Source organism: Felis catus, chromosome X (genome assembly GCF_018350175.1).
Source record: "Felis catus isolate Fca126 chromosome X, F.catus_Fca126_mat1.0, whole genome shotgun sequence".
In the NCBI taxonomy this organism is placed as follows: Eukaryota; Metazoa; Chordata; class Mammalia; order Carnivora; family Felidae; genus Felis; species Felis catus.
This window is the reverse complement of record NC_058386.1, coordinates 102333243-102348329: the sequence shown is the minus strand read 5'-3', so window position 1 is coordinate 102348329 and position 15087 is coordinate 102333243. Positions and strand designations below refer to the sequence as shown.

The 15087-nt window shown below is 36.0% G+C and overlaps 1 pseudogene; it reads left to right on the top strand.

Annotated features, from left to right (window-relative positions):
* The window catches only part of LOC101096708, a 57471-nt pseudogene extending 48045 nt beyond the window's left edge, over window positions 1-9426 (top strand).
* The last annotated feature ends 5661 nt before the right edge of the window (window positions 9427-15087 follow it).

The following is a 15087-nucleotide window of genomic DNA, read 5'->3' as shown; positions in this document are numbered from 1 at the left end:
AGGGAATTACTCAGTTTTCCTGAGTATCTTCCATTTATAGATGAGGTATACATACTATTAAACTTCCATTTATTTTTCTTCTTCATCTTTTATTACATGGAGTCTCAGCCAAAAGCTTAGAAAGGTAGAGGGGAAATTATTTTTCCTCCCCTACAGCTCCCAGCATTCAACTAATCATTATGTGCTACCTATTTACTTTATGAATCTCTTTGATGAAACTACAGAAAGTGATGAGACTGGCCTAAAGAGGGAGTAGTTCAGCAGAGTTACAAAACATGAGACCAGAAGATGGCCAAGGAAAACATTCACAGAGAGGGAGAAGAATATGAGCTATAGAAAGGTAGGGGAAATAGGATATTACTGTATCTCAGAGCCAAAGAATGAGAGAAGACTTCTTTTGTGTTGAGGCAATCATAATTGCCATGAATGAAAGATTTAAGATAATAAGAATTAAAAGGAGAGTGCTAAAGCCCTCTATCTAAGGGCTACCCCTTCCATAAGCTGAGAAGAAAGGTAGCTTCCTGAATAAAAGAATAAATATTTAGATTGAACAATGTAACAGTTAATTATTAGCTTGAGATTTAGGATTATACAATTTCCAGAATTGCAACATAGAAAGAAAAGGTTAAATTGCAAGACAAATGATGGGGGAGAGAGATCTAGAAACCATTGTAAAACTAAAAGTAAAATTTGCAATGCTATGAAAAGTACTAATTAAAATCTACAACCAATTAGAAGTTAGAGGCCCATATCACTCAATTTCAACATGCAATCAGTGTTGAATAATATTTAGGTTAATGACCAAATGCCCTGAGTAGGAAATAGAATGAGTATTAGTTGAATTGAAATAATGAACCTTCACTATGTTTATGAAGCATTCAGGAGAAAAGGCAGTGTACTGTTGCTCTGTCTTAACCCAGAGGATAGAACCGATAGAAATTAGCAAGCCTACTGAGCTACCCTCAACACCATCAATTCTTTTCCTCCCACTGATCCCCAATATTCTAATCATGGATAGTTTGATATTTGGGGAACTATTGATCCTAGTTCCCCTTTGGAAATGAATTACCCTTTGTAACAAATAGACCTAAGCTCTTTTGGCAACTCTGTGAATGTCAGGTTCTTCTGGTAAATATCAGCAGCCTCCAACAATTAGAAAATAGAGGTTACCTATCTTCAACCCTGAAGCCTACTACCAGGAGAAAGCAATTCTCAGACCAAATTCCACCTAAGGTACTAATATTTCTTAGCAACCTATTTATCAATTTTTTAAAAGTTATTTTCTGTATCCTCAGATCCACCTTGTATGAAAGGCTCGCTCTGAAACAAATGCAGTTGCATTCTTCCACCCTACATGGCAGGATGTGGAAGCCTTGTAGTCATACTAGGTGGTAAAATGTTCAGTGAAGTGGAGATGCAGGGTCAATAAGCTACAGATGTGTTGTGCATGGAACATACTTTTGGGATTGCCAATTTTTCAACATCTTACTCATATGAAGGAGGTTAATCTTCTCGCACTATTCCAAACCAAATATCTTAGCACTGATATGTTTTCCAATCAAAATTATTTTCAACATTACTTGTACAAATCACAAAATCCTAAGGTGATGGTTTCATTTAAGATACTTCACCTGTTAATTATCTAGCCTCCAAGTGTTGCTATAGATAAAAACTCTTCACATGGTAATTAGTCACCCCTAGGAATTTAATTAGAATTATTTTTTCTCTTACTCATCTCATACTGTTTATACAGTCCTAAAGTATTTTAAAGTTTTATTTATTTTTGAGTGAGAGAGAGAGAGAGTGAGCTGTGGAGGGGCAGAGAAAGAGAGGGGTACAGAGGATCCAAAGTGGGCTATGTGCTGACAGCAGGAAGCCCAATGTGGCTAGAACTCACAATCCCCGAGATCATGACCTGAGCGAAGTCAGCACTCAACCAACTGAACCACCCAGGCGCCGCAGTCCTAAAGTATTTTAAAGTAAATGCCCACTCAGACAATATAATTCAATGAGTCCTGCAGTCCCATATATATATAAGCATCAACAAAGCCCTTCTCACTGACCATAAACTTGCTGCCAGAATGTGGGAGAGCTACCTCTTATAGAGAAGCGGGATAAACCCAGCTTGACTCTCAGCTCTGTTCTTTAATGTTTAATTTAATGTTATTATTATTATTTTTAAATGTTTATTTATTTTTAAGAGAGAAAAAGAAGGACAGAGCTCAAGCCAGGGAGAGGCAGAGAGAGAGGGAGACACAGGAAGCAGGGTCCAGGCTCTGAGCTGTCAGCACACAGCCCGACTAGGGCTCCAACTTGCCAACTGCAAAATCATGACCTGAGCTGAAGTTGGACACTTAACTGATTGAGCCACCCAGGAGCCCTTTTAATGTATAATTTTAGTATTTATGTCCATTGCCCCCACTACAATTCTAAATACAGTACTATTATCTCTTTCTCTGAATTACCACAGCACTTCTGGGTCTCTTATAAGATCCTTAAGGCAGGGTCCAGTCTGTCTTGATTGCTGCTTTATTCATGGCTCATAGAGAAGTTTCTGATGAATGAACACAGTAATGAATAATCTGGTGATCCCAGACTATTACTGAATCTCTCTGAAGTTTCCTTATTTAGAGAATAGGAACAGTAATAGTACCTACTTTATACTACTAATTTGATATCCTTAACTCAAGTGCACTTTACATAATGCAACCACATTAATTTTCTTGAAACACTATTTTCTACAACCCTACTACTGACTGCACTTACAATACTGTGCATAATTATCTCTTCTTGTCTAATTTTCCCAGTGGATTGTGAATTTGTTGAAGGCTGAGACTTGACATTTTAAATTGTGTCCCTAGATGTAACACTGTGAAAAGCACATAGGAAGTCTCAATGAAAGTTTGTTGAATGAATAAATCTGCCTGAGTCATTGAAATTGTTAAAATGAACCTAACCCACAATTGCCCTCAAGTATCTGAGTACCAAATTTAATGTTATTCTTACTTCGAAAGTTTGCCCACTCTCAAGATTTCCACTCTATTATTAAATTGTATCATGTTAGAATTTAGCTTTTCATAGAAAATGAATTCCTTCGAGTAAGTTAACTGAGCCAGTTGAGTTGTGGCTATGTGTACAAAGGCAAATGAAATAGAAAGTTGAGTAATTGTTCTGTCAATTTAGTCAATATTGACAACCACTCTAAAGCACCCACACAGTTTACATTTTACTTAAACAGTACAGATAACTGTCTCAAATTTAAAAAGAATGACCCTGAATTTGTTCCCCACATGACATAAAACTGGCTGCTGTGAAATGGAAAATTAGAACTCATACAAAGATACTAATACAAGGGTTCTGTTCTATAAGTATCAGAAAGAAATCATTTTAAAATGCTTTTCCCTATTAGACAGCTGCATGGCATGAACCTTGAGGAGAATACCAATGGAGACTGCACAACTTTCAAGTGAGGTTACCAAAGAGCCGAAATTTTCATTTCAACCAAAACTCATTATTTACAATTCTATACCAACAAACATGCTTAACCCTTCTAGAGAAAGTATTTGCTAATATGATAGCTGATATGGAAGCTTGCTCCTTTCTTCATTCCACATTTCATCACTTATCATTTAGTTGGGAACAAAAAAAATCTCTGACCAGAAGTGAATAAATAGCAATATTTAATTATATTTCATAACCAGAAGTCTGTAATCAAGCTGTTCCAGAGTTGATTTTGGACTTCAGTGATAACACAGATGAAAGAAGGCTGTCTGACTTCTGGAATTCTACAAGATGGTCCAATAGAGCTATCTGTCTGCAAACAAGCTTTATGTTTCAAGTAAAGGGAAGAATTACCCCGAAAGTTCAAGGTCAGTAGAACTGCCTCTGCTACCATGGGCCCTGGAGACACAAGCCTGAGGACAGAGCCTTCTTCTTCCCCATTCCAGAAGAGTCAGGCAAACATCCAGAGTCGAGGGGGCAGGGCCACCTCCCAGAGCCAAGGGAGTGTGACTGTCACACTGCTGGAGCAGGAGGGAGAGCATCAAAACCAAAGAGGATTAATCTTGAATAATAATTATTAAAATCTAATGGCATTAACCTGCTAGGTTTTGGACTCGCTGGTAACTCATAATCCTTTTCTTGTTTTCAATTTCTTCCTTTTGGAATGGGAATGTCTATCCTATGCCTGTCCCACTAATGTATTGTGGAAGCAGATAACTTGTTTGGTTTCACAGCTTCACAGCTGGAGAGGACTTAGCCTCAGAATGCATCAAACCTGGAATCTAAGCCATATCTGAATTAGATGAGATTTACATAAGACTTTGGAATTAGAATTGATATTGGAATAGGTTCAGACTTTTGTAGCTCTTGGGATGGGGTGAATATAAATTGCATGTGGTAAGGACATAAATGTGGGTGGCCAGAGGGCATAGTATTATGGGCTGAAGTGTGTCTGACTGTATTTAGAGATAAGGTCTTTAAATAAATTATGAAGTAAAAATGAGGTTATATGGTTGGAATCTTTGTAAAAAGAAGAGATTAGGACAAAGACACATACTATATGAAAACACAGGGAGAAGATGGTTATCTACAAGGACAGCTGCCTTAGAAGAAACCAGACCTAGGGTGCTTGGGTGGTTCAGTCAGTTTAAGCATCTGACTTTTGATTTGGGCTCAGATCCTTATCTCACGGTCGTGAGATTGAGCCCCGCTTTGGACTCAGTGCTGGGAGTGGAGCCCGCTTGAGATTCTCTCTCTCCCTCTCCTTTTACCATCTCCCTCAAAAATAAATAAATAAATAAGAAAAGAGAAAAATGGTACTTAAAAAAAAAAGAGAAGAAGAAACCAGACCTGCTGACACTTTGATTTCAGACTTCTATCCTCCAGAATTCTAAGAAAATACATTTCTTTTGTTTAGGTCATCAGTCTGTGGTATTTTGCTATAGCAGCCCTGGCAAACTATCCCCCCCAGGACCTTGTAAAGCATCCATTCTAGTAACTGTCTCTGAAGCTTACATTTTAGTAGCTTCATGATATATCAATCTCTGTACCTCACATTGATCACTGAATTTGGTTCTTATATCATTCATTAACTATTTTATCCAAGTCTATTGTAAATATCTTGAGGACATTGACAGTTTCCTGAGTTTTCAATATCCACTCCACTCTGGTCTTACCCCTCTTATGTCCCAAGATAGAATTGAACACATGAGATACTTAACAGTGAACTTTTATTGATTTTTTCATCACACCTACATGTGGTCCCACCTGGAGTTCTTAAAGGATTATTGAAGACAGACCATCTGCCATTTCTCTAAGATTAACTTCTCTGAGGTCACAATTATTGTGGTAGTACATATTTTTCTCTGAAGTCATAGTTATTGTTGTAGTACATATTTTTCACATAGTATTTTTATTCAAAGCCAGTGTAATTTTAGTATACTGGTAAATACAATTAGAGCTGAAAATATGATACATAAAGTGCTAAATATCAGATATCAAAGAGATATCTATTAAAAACTAAAAATAAAAAAAACTAATTTATACCTAGGAATCACATAAATGTCATGAAAAGAGAACTTCAGTAAGTGATAAATGAGTGTGCAGAATCATTAACTTCATGTTTGTTGAGGCCAGGGTCTACTCAAATTACTAAATTGTTAGTACAGTTTTCCAAGAGTGTTATATCCACTCTACCCCCTTCTTGGAATCATAATCTGGAAAGTGTCTTTATATATGCAAAATTCTAGTTTCACTTTTTCATATTTTACAATTCTGGTGAATGTGTGTAAATACAAATTGGATTTAGAAAGTAAACTAATGCCTGTTTAAATAAAAAAAGAACTACAAACATCCTAAATTCTGTTCATTTGTGATATATTGCTCCAAACTCTGTTCTTTTTATTGATGTGCTCTTAAAATTTGGTTTGATTTCTATTTTCTCTTCTTTTTTTTTTTTTTAAATTTTTTTTTTCAATGTTTTATTTATTTTTGGGACAGAGAGAGACAGAGCATGAACGGGGGAGGGGCAGAGAGAGAGGGAGACACAGAATCGGAAACAGGCTCCAGGCTCCGAGCCATCAGCCCAGAGCCTGACGCGGGGCTCGAACTCACGGACCGCAAGATCGTGACCTGGCTGAAGTTGGACGCTTAACCGACTGCGCCACCCAGGCGCCCCTCTATTTTCTCTTCTTAAAAAATACTGTTTAATTATTTTCCTGGTTAATAATGTAATAGGCTTTGCTCTCATAATTCATTAAAAGAAAACACCCAGGCCTGGAAAACACAATTACTATAATTTTCATAATGATTTACTTGATCCTACTGATTGTTTCCAAGGTGTTGTCTTGAAAATGGAGTTTAGGATGTCTAAACCCATACTGAAACTTCTGACTTTTCAAGGCAATCCCCAGATAGATTTTCTTATCAATCAATCAATTAAATCCCACAACTGCACAAGCCAGTCTTTTTTTTTTTTTTTTTTCTTAAATAGAACTTTTGTTTTACCTGTGAGATGTATGGACAAAAGCTAGACATGGCCCTGGTGAAAGAGTAATAAAATGCCAGCAGAGCTCATCCAGAAGGAGGAATAAAAAGTTAAATAAATCCTATATTATGTAAGGTTTTATAATATAGGAAAAAATTATAACTAAATATTATAATGTAAAAAAACTATTAAACTGGATTTTCAAAAATGAAATGCACAATGAATATATTTTAGTCAATGGGAAGCAGAATGTTTAAGGTCTATCTTTGTAAACCCAGTCAATGTTTGGTATGTGATAACATATCAAAGGTCATGGGCAGCTTGACAAGATGTTGCTTGCTTATTTATAACTGTTGATGGTTTCAGCTAATAACTCTACAAAGCAAAAAAAGTCTGTTTAACCTGTCATGCTAAAGGCTAAAAATGTATTTTATAAAGGGCTTCTGCCTTGATTATCATCATCAATATATAAAAGAGTAGGTAATGAATTATTTTCTAAGTTGGGTTCCATGATATGAAATGCTGAAATGATAAATTATACTTTTGTAGAATCATTAGACAAACAAACTGGTTGGGTGTTGTAATTATCCAACCATAATTTAGTTATTGACTAGAATTCCATTGGATAAATATGCTTTCTGACTTTAAAAATAATATATGCTTATTGTAAAAAATTGAGAAAACAACAAGGTTTACAGCCAATATTCTATATACAGCTGTATGTCACTTTCCTTTTTTTCCTCATACATTGCATCTCTTATGCATTTTCCCATGTACTTTATGATTCTTTGTAAACATCATTTTCAGAGTTTTATTTTAATGGTAAATTACAATAATGGACTAAATAAAAGGTTACACTTCAAAATATATTAGATGTACTTAAAACGAAATATACTGTGTGGAGAAAGACTGTATGTAACCAGGGACTGTTATTTGTTGTTTTTGGACAATACTACATTTTTAAACAATTATCTTTTTTAGTGGTTCATTTACTCAGTTTCTTATTTCTGGAAATGAATAACTGTGTGTGAATAAATGTGTCTAAAGCACATAAAGAAAGCATGTCATTAATACTTCCTCAGAAGAACTTTTAATTCGGACTTTCCCTAATTGATAATTATAGCTTCTAGTTCAATTGATGTAAACATACAATAATTCAAATACTCAGCCACATGACTTTTTAGCACCTTAGATTATATCCTCCCTAATTAAGGGACTCATTAAGCTAAAGTTTAAGGTAGTATATATTCTCAGTACTTCACTGAACTTAGGTCAGTTGCTTGGTTTTATTTTAGGCAGTGTCTATTCTGAGATTTTTCAGACGATTTTTTCAAATGTTACTAGAAGAGTGTAACAAATTAGTGAACTGTCTGTCCATGAACCTGTCCAAAGGCTTTACCAATAATTAAGAAAAATATCCTACTTTGCTCTTGATGTGGTTTCCTTAGACTAGAGAATAGTCAGAATCCTGAGATATTTTTAACAAATCCATTTCTAAAGAGAGAGAAAGAACAGGTGGCTTACAGAAAGAATTTTAACTTATGAAAGTGACTAAATCTTTCTAAATCCATAAATAGTATCAAGTCCTCCAGTTGTTCAATTCTTAAAATTTAAGTGCTTTTGGCTATAAAAATATTGCATCTAATAATTTTGAAGTATGCTTTCAGTAATGCATTTTTTATCTAAAAATGTCTTAACACTGAGAATGTCATCATGAATTATGAAACTTTTCTATATTTAATTTTATTTGGTGCCAAGGGCTATGAGGAAAAGATTTTAGTGAACTAAGGGCTAATAATAACTTCACTTTAACCTTAACTATTTTTCTTTATTTCTTTATTCTTTTTTTATTAGCTAATCATAATTGAGTGCCCTTTAAATCAGGACACCAATGACACTTTGTTTCCAATTAACAGTAAAAACCTTCTTTGATCCTTTGACTTTTTTATGAGATGAATTTATATTTTCCAGACTAACATGCATGACAACATAATTCTCTATACTCATTAATATTCAACTTTGCTGCTTTAATGAGAGAAACCAGGAGAAATGTAATGTCATCTGCTTATCGGAGCCATTAGTAATTTTTGCTAATATAGAGAGACCAAAAATCTTTTGAATAATAATAGCCAATATTAATTGAGCACTTGCTATATGTTAGACACTGTTCTAAGTGTCGATTATGTATTAAGTTACTTAGTACTCAAGAAAGCTTTCTGAGATAGGAACTACAGACTAGTGAGCACAAATGAATATGCCTAACCTAATTTTAGATTTAGTCTTTTATTTATTCCATGGTTCTATGTTACCATTAAAATGCAACTCTGAAAGAGAACAAAATGCTTCTCTCTTTCGGGAACTGGTTGAGCAGGAGGCGCCATAGTGGGAGTCGACATCTGCCAAAACAAGGACCAAAGGTTTCCGCGAAAGGAGCCCCAGATCGAGGACTTCTATGAGACTGTGGTCAAGCTGTACAGGTTTCTGGCCAGACCAACCAACTCCACCTTTAACTGAGTTGTGTTGAAGAGGTTGTTCATGAGTCACACCAGCCGGCCACTTCTGTCCCTTTACCGGATAATCCTGAAGATGAAGCTGCCTGGCTGTGAAGACAAAACAGTTGTGGTTGCAAGGATATGCATGTCCAGGAGGTGCCCAAACTGAAGGTGTACGTGCTGCCGGTGAGCCGCCATGCCTGGATCCACATCCTCAAAGCTGGAGGCAAGATCCTCACCTCTGACCAGTTGTTGGCCCTGGACTCCCCCAAGGGCTGTGTGGCACAGTCTTGCTCTCTGGTCCACGCAAGGGCCGAGTGGTTTGGCAAAGCCTCAGGAAACCTGCACAGCCACACCAAACCCTACGTGCAGCCGGAGGGCTGGAAGTTTGAGCACACCAGAGGCCACAGGGCCAGCAGGGCTACAAAAATGAACCCCAGACCTTGACTTGTTATTAAAAAGATTTTGGATGTTGAAAAAAAAAAAAAAGGAGAGAGCAAACTGATAGTTGCCACAGGGAAGTGAAGGGTTGGGCAAAGAAAGGGATTAAGAGGTACAATCTTCCAGTTATGAAATAAATCAGATATGGGGATATAATGTAGAGCATAAGGGATATAGTCAACAATATTGTAACAACTTTGTACAGTGTCAGATGGTAACTAGACTTACTGTGGTAATCATTTCATAATGTATATAAATACCAAATCTCTATGTTGTACACCTGAAATTAATACATTGTATCAGTTATTTTTCAATGAAAAAAGCAACTCTGAAAATGATGTTTAAATTCAATAGCTAATGACATGAAAAGTGCATATGGTTTAATGCTTAAACTCTATACACAGTGTTATATTGGTTCTGTTTTACATAGATACATATTCATGCATATATAAGGAGAAGTCCACCAAATATTCAAAGTGTTGCCACCAAATAACGGAATTTCAGGTGGTTTTCACTTTCTTCTTTATACACTATTTGAACCCAGGCAGCACCCACAAATTCAACCTGACAATAGAATGTTAACAAAAATCACATGAAGGATATGGACTAGACTGACAGGAAAATGTATTGTATGTTAGTTATCAATAATCCAAGGAAGAAGGACTAAAGTATAAGAATTGTTGATCTAGTTTCAGCTGATATTCTGATAATCTAAGAGCTATATTTAGTTCATAGTAAAATGTGCTGGAGACAACCCATGCATTTTCCTTTGTTCTAATGAGCCAAATAATCACATGGGTAATCCTTACTCATCCATTTGCTAGTCTTCTAAAATTGCATTGAAGTATCCAATGCTAAGGATACAAAAATAGAATCCAAGAGTACTTTTCAACTTTGTCCTGTACAAATCCAAAGAGGTCCATATTTTAAAGGATTTAAATGAAGTGTAATGAATGTGAAAGGGGTTAATTATATCTTTGTGAGAATGTATATATTCATTAAAAATATTATTTTAAAATATGATCATATACAGCAATGGTAACATATTTAAGTTGGTATAGAGAGCTGCCTATGCCAGGATTTCCGAAACAGTGATGTCCTAGGTCGTGTGTTATCAGATTCATCTGTCGTATGTGTTTAAAATGAAGAATCCTGGATCCCTCTCCCAAACTAACTGAATCCAAATCTCTGGGAGTGGGAACCATATTATATGAATTTTCAACAAGCTCCCTAAATGATGTTAATGCACACTGACTTTTGATAATACCTATCCTAGAGGTACTATTTCATCTCTGACAATGAGATACTATTTATTTTCATAATACAGAAGCATGATAGAGGATGCAGTTGTATTGCAAAGCCCAAAATTAAGGACTCCACTGTCTCTGAAGAACACAGCACTGAGGGCGAACACCTCCCATTATGCCTCTTATGGTCACTTTGACTAGTGCATCTTGAATCTGGTTGATTCTCAGAATGTCCTAGCATGATTTTAAAAGCACAGATTCTAAGGCTCCACACCACACCTACTGAATCAGAATCTCTGAGGACAAGATCTGGGAATATAATTTTTTAAACTCCAGGAGATTTTGATGATCAACTATGTTTAAAAACCATTGGTCTAGACTACAGGTAGGCCAAGGGTTTCTTTCATTCTGAACTAGTTGTCCTCTCTACCTATAACCTCATCTTTCTAGGCCCCTGAGTCTGCCATAGAATGAAACTGGGTATTATTTTGTTTCATTTTGTTTCTTAGGAAATTGATCAAAACATTGGTCACTATGGCATCGTGTAGAATCTAGTTCATGGATACAGCAATGTATCATTAACTCTACTGACACTGATTTCTGCTAACTGCCTTGTGCAAATATACTGTGGCCCAGTGTGTTCTGACTAAACACTAACAGCCAATTTGAGTGAGCTACTGTGAGTAGCTGATATGTGCCTAAGACCAAACGATTGAAAATTTAAAGCTAATTTGATTAAGTTTATTTCCCACCCAATTACAAGGTAAGATTGAATCTCATGAGCCTTAATTATAATAAAATGTTCTGTGATTCTTTTTCTTGATAAATGAAATTATATGAAAACTGGCAATTCCTCCAAATTAGGGAAACACAAAAATGATTACACAAGAAAACTTTTAGAAGATATGCCTAACCACTGTCTGATTCTTTATGGTTTTCAAAAATCTTTCATAGGCATTGTTTTATTTGACCATCAGAGAAATTGCATCAGATAGGAATGTCTAATATTAGCTATTACATTTTGTAGATATCCAAGTTAAGTTCTAGATATTAAGTAGTTTGTGTGTAAAGTCACCTAGAGCTAGTACAATCATAGAACCTGGCCCAGAAACCAAGTCCTCGATCTCCTAGTATTTCCCCCCCACTGTATGATGCTACCTCCTTTATTAAAACCCACTCTAGGAGGCAAAAACTGAGCAGATAGATAGTTTCTCTTTTATGGAGTAGTGTTAAAAAGATAATAATCTTGATCGATAAACAAAGTTTCAAACCACTAATATACTACTTCATAAAAACATGAAAACAAAGAATGCTGTGCAAAACTACTCCAGATATTCCCAGGTAATTCCAGCTAACAAAAAGAAACCAAGCTGTCATGATTGTATTTGCACACAAGCATAAGGAGGAAGAATATCAGCAATTGGATGGAAATTTTAAGGATAAAAAAAGATTATAAAGATGTTATTAAATAAGGAATTGAAAAGGTAGGTCATACTGGTCTCATCAAGATATTATTAGGTTAATGACAAAAACAAAAAACAAAAAGGGGGGGTGTATTTTGAAAAAGAACATATGTCAGAACAGTGATGTAGAATGAAAGTAATTATTTTTACTTTGGAAGATAACCCTTTATACTACCTGCTTTATGACAATTTTCAGTGACACCAAATATTCAAATACAGATCAACCTTTCAAGCCCACAGGAAACCTCTTGATATCATGTGAAGCGGCACATTGGTAGCAATTAGAGAAGTTTGCTCAATTCAAATCAAGGACTTATACCGGACCTTAAAAAAAATCATTTTTAGTTGCTGAAGAACAAGCCCTTTATCTCATTCTGTAACTGTCATCTCTTAGCTCAGTAGAGGTTTCAAAATAAAGGAGGTATATCTTAACAAAAAAGTATAAGCGGTTTTTGAACCTTATCAGCAAACGTTTTCTTGATCAGAGCTGACTTTATCCAAACCAGATTTTTGTAGAGTATTTATGTGTGCCTAGAGGGTAATAAGCACTATAAACCCAATGAATAAAATAAAATATATTTGGCCATATTCTCTCCTGTGCCTAAGTCTCTCCCAGGGAAGTGAACAAGGTGGTTAAGGAGGTGCATTAATGTTTTTAAGCTACTTACTGCATAACTGCTAGAAGGGGTTAGTACCTTAGTGGGCTCCCTAAGCCTCTAACTTACTCCTAAAAAGAGACTTCCTGGGAATATTAACCTCCAAATTGCATAAAAAGCTTGATCGAGTGCTAAAGGTGCAAGGGAAGTATTATTCTAAATTCGGAGGAGATAGAGTCAGCATGACATAACTTTTACCTAGCTGGGAAAAAAAAATGCTCCAGAAATTGCAGTGGGACATTTCCCAAAGAAAAAAACTAACACTAAGCTACCCGGAATAAGTGAGTGTTCTTATTTTCTCGCACAGGAAGAATTATTTAATAGACCAAATAAGCATGGTTCTCCATTACTATGTCATATGATTATATACAGAAAAATTGAATATAGCAAGCATACTAAATACTGATCTGAGCAGGTGTGTGTGTGTGTGTGTGTGTGTGTGTGTGCATCAGTGTTTGTTTATGTTTAAGGGAGAAGGGCTCACTTAATCATATCCATATATTGACAGGTACAGATATATACACATGTGCATGTATCCTCCCAGACCAGAATTTGGTATCCAGTAATCGGTATCCTTGTTGTATTTGATTTTCTCTTATGTTCTTTTATATTTATGGCATTGTCATCTAGTTGTTTTAAATGGAAGTATTTTTTTTAATTTTTTAAGGTTTATTTATTTTTGAGACAGAGAGAGACAGAGCATGAACGGGGGAGGGGCAGAGAGAGGGAGACACAGAATCTGAAGCAGGCTCCAGGCTCCAAGCTGTCAGCACAGAGCCCGACGCGGGGCTCGAACCCATAGGCGGTGAGATCATGACCTGAGCCGAAGTCGGCCGCTTAACCGACTGAGCCACCCAGGCGCCCCTAAATGGAAGTATATTTTTAAGTGACTTTTGTTGTTCTCTTTTTTTATTTTTTAAATATTTTTAAAGTTTATTTATTTTGAAAGCAAGAGAGTGCAAGTGTGGGAGGAAAAGAGAGAGTGAGGGAAAGAGAGAGAATCCCAAGCAGGTTCCACACTTTCAGTGCAGAGCCTGATGTGGGGTTCGAACTCATAAACTGTGAGATCATGACCTGAACCAAAGTCTGATGCTTAACTGACTGAGTGACCCAAGCACCCCTTGTTCTCTTGTGTTTTTTTCTTATTTAAATAGAGAAATGTCTTCTATTTAGAAAAGCAGGTAAAAAGGAAAATAACAACTCCCCAAATCATGCCACTTAGATACAACCACTTTTTTTAATGTTTATTTTTTTGAAAGAGAGACAGCGTGAGCGTGGTGAGGAGGGGGGCAAGCAGAGACAGACAGAGAGAGAGAGAGAGACAGAATCTGAAACAGGCTCCAGGCTCTGAGCTGTCAGCACAGAGCCTGACACGGGACTCGAACTTGGAAACAGTGAGATCATAACCCAGGCTGAAGCCAGACGCTTAACTGACTGAGCCACCCAGGAGCCCCTAGATACAACCACTATTAACATTAGTGTCCTTTAATTCATTTTTCAGCATAGAGATATTTTATGTTAGGGGCCATATTGTGCTCTGCACTGACAGTGTGGAGCCTGCCTGGGATTCTCTCTCTTACCCTTTCTGCTTCTTCTGTTTTCCCTCTCTCTCTCTCTCTCTCAAAGTAAATAAACTTAAGAAAAAAATGTTTTATGTTAAAAATGCAAGTCTTGATACTGAGTAATTGACAATTGAATCATTTCCTTCTACCTAGGTAAATGAAATGGCTTTATATGTTATCCCTCCCTCACATACAAAGATCATATCTCTTCTTTGACTTATATGGAAATTTGTCCATATAAATGTTGAGGTGAATACTCACATATTTATCGTCCTATTATTTTAAATCTAGAATGTGTATTTAATCTGGCTTTCAAAGATTTCTAAAATTCTATCAATTAATGGAAGATTTCCATGACAGAGCCATCTTATCTGAAATACAATAGTGCCTATCATAGTGTCTTTCAAACAGTTAGGATTCAGTGTTCACCCTGGATCGACCTTTGAATTAGAATTTTATCATCTATCTTTTAAAAATTGAGTCTTTTATTTTAAAAAGGAGAAGGAAGGAAGGAAGGAAAGATCAAAGGAAGGAAGGAAGGAGCAAGCAGTATTTTTTTATTTTCCACTAACATGAGGAAATCCTTATTTAAATAATAATATATGTGTGGCAAAATGTAATCTGACTGATTTAGTACATAAAAAGATTGTGGAAACTAGGCATGACACATCAAAGCAATGGGGTATCTGACTAAAATTTGAAAAAAGTACACCTGAGTGGAATGGAAATGACTAAATAT